The sequence below is a fragment of the Aptenodytes forsteri genome, unplaced genomic scaffold, assembly GCF_000699145.1.
Source record: "Aptenodytes forsteri isolate BGI_AS27 unplaced genomic scaffold, ASM69914v1 Scaffold388, whole genome shotgun sequence".
Classification (NCBI taxonomy): Eukaryota; Metazoa; Chordata; class Aves; order Sphenisciformes; family Spheniscidae; genus Aptenodytes; species Aptenodytes forsteri.
In genome coordinates this window covers 145,371-148,002 of record NW_008795433.1, presented here as the reverse complement: position 1 = coordinate 148,002, position 2,632 = coordinate 145,371, and positions in this window count along the sequence as shown.

Genomic DNA, 2,632 nt, shown 5'->3' with positions numbered 1-2,632 from the left:
CCCAGAAGATCCTCATAGTGAAGCTGTTGACCTATGGGCTGGATGAGCAGACGGTGAGGTAGGCTGAAAACTGGCTGAACGACCAGGCCCAGAGGGTAGTGATCAGTGGCACGAAGTCCAGCTGGAGGTCAGTAATGAGCAGTGTACCCCAGGGGCCAATACAGGGTCCAGTCCTGTTTAACATCTTCATTAATGATCTGTATGATGGGGCAGAGCGTACCCTCAGGAAGTTTGCAGATGACACAAAACTGGAAGGACTGGCTGATACACCAGAGGGTCATGCGGCCATCCGGAGGGACCTGGACAGGCTGGAGAATGGGCTGACAGGAACCTCAAGCAGTTCAACAAGGGGAAGTGTTAAGTCCTGCATCTGAAGTTTGCAGATGACACAAAACTGGAAGGACTGGCTGATACACCAGAGGGTCATGCGGCCATCCGGAGGGACCTGGACAGGCTGGAGAATGGGCTGACAGGAACCTCAAGCAGTTCAACAAGGGGAAGTGTTAAGTCCTGCATCTGAGGAGGAACAATCCCAGGCACCAGGACATGCTGGGGCCACGCAGCTGGAAAGCAGCTTTGCGGAAAAGGACCTGGGTGTCCTGGTGGATACCAAGATGAACGTGAGCCAGCGATGTGCCCTTGCCACGAAGAAGGCTAACAATAGCCTGGGCTGCATTAGGCAAAGCAGGTCGAGGGAGGTGATCCTTCCCCTCTGCTCAGCACTGGTGAGGCCACACCTGGAGTCCTGTGTCCAGTTCTGGGCTCCCCAGTACAAGAGAGACATGGACATACTGGAGAGAGAGTCCAGGAAAGGGCCACGAGGATGATGAAGGGACTGGAGCATCTCTCCTGTGGGGAAAGGCTGAGAGAGCTGGTACTGCTTAGCCTGGAGAAGAGAAGGCTCGGGGGGTGATCTTAATGTATACAAGTCTCTGAAAGGAGGGAGCAAAGAAGACAGAGCCAGGCTTTTTCTAGTAGTGCTCAGTGACAGGACAAGAGGTGATGGGCACAAACTGAAACAAGAGATTCCCTCTGAACATCAGGAAACACTTTTTCACTGTGAGGGTGACCAAGTGCTGGCACAGGTTGTCCCTCTTTGGAGACATTAAAAAATGTCCGGACGCGGTCCTGGACAAATGGCTCTAGGTGACCCCGGTTGATCAGGGTGGGTTGGACCAGGTGACCTGCAGAGGTCACTTCCAAGCTCAACCCGTTCTATGATTTTGTGAAGGTGCCCTAAACTTGCATGAAAATCAAGAATGTTCTTTAACCATGGTTTGAAATTTCATAGGATTTTAGTAGTAACCTGAAAGCCGCCAGTAGGAGCAGAAGTCTTATGACGTAATGAGCTTAGAAAAATGGGACCCAAGGAGCTAAGATAACCTCAGAGAAATACTATGTGGCAGCTGTGAGAAGAGATTGATTCTAGTATTTGACAGGTATTCTTTATTTTGCAAATTTTTTCCAATTTTATGGTCAAGAACCTACACCTTGGCTTTGTTGGAATAATTTTTTCTTATTGAAGCTTGTTGGGTGCTGAGGCTGATTCCAAGCCACTCTGGAAAATACCACGTAACCTACTTCTCAGGAAACAAGTATAAAGTGATGTTGCATTAAAGTGGTGTTGCAGACAAACTTTTCATGTGCCTGCCATGCAAGAAAATCCCAGGAACTGGGACTTATTTGCTGTCAGGTTCGTTTGGTGGTGGGCAATGTCAAGAAAGAAGAAAATGTCTTTCCTGGCAGGCTTTGACCAGATTGCTTGTGGCATGGAGGAAGCAGCAGAGAGACAATCCATGGCATCAGGTAATCCCATATTGACATGGAGGCCTTCATGTCCAACGGGGTCCATGAGTCCTGCAGAAGAAAAAAATTAATAATAAAAAATTTAAACAGTTGGATGGATTTAGGATTACTTAATAATGAAGAAACCTTGTGAGAGAACTGGGACCTCTTAGACCTCCTCCAAGTGGGTAGGACCCAAATCCTTTTTTTGCCTTTTGGCAGTTTTGCTGTCTGAAGCAGCCAGGGATTATTGCAGAGTAAAACTTGAGTATACCTGAAGGGAGCGCCTCTTCGGGCTCGCCTTCCTCTAGTTCCTATTAGCGCCATTAAATTCATGCCCCTGGGCGGTGGGAAGCAGTGAGGTGGTGAAGAAGGGCCTTAGGTGGGTTGTTTCTACCATTCACTACTCGTAAAGGAAACGAGTAAGTACAGCAGAACGCATCTCGGTGCTGTCTCTGCCCTGAGGGGTGATGGCCACACTCTTCACCAGGGGGGAAACGACTGGAGGTGTTGTGGGATGGGGGTGTGTATAGGTGTGAGGGTATGGGGGTGAGAGAGGGGAGAGGGTGTGGGGATGTGTCAGGGTGTAGGGTTGGCGGGGTTGAGGGTGTATGGCGGTGATGGCATGTGGGTGTAAGGATGTGTAAGGGTCTGAGGGTGTGAAGCTGTGGGAGGATGTGAGGGGATGAGAGGGATGTGAGTGAATGTGGGTGTGAGGGTGTGATGGTGGGTGTGAGGGTGTGGGAGACAGTGAGGTGGTGGGCAGGTGTAAGGGTAAGTGTGTGGGGTGTATGGGTGTGAGGGGGTGTGGGTTTAAGGGGGTGTGAGTGGATTTGGGGGTGGGGGT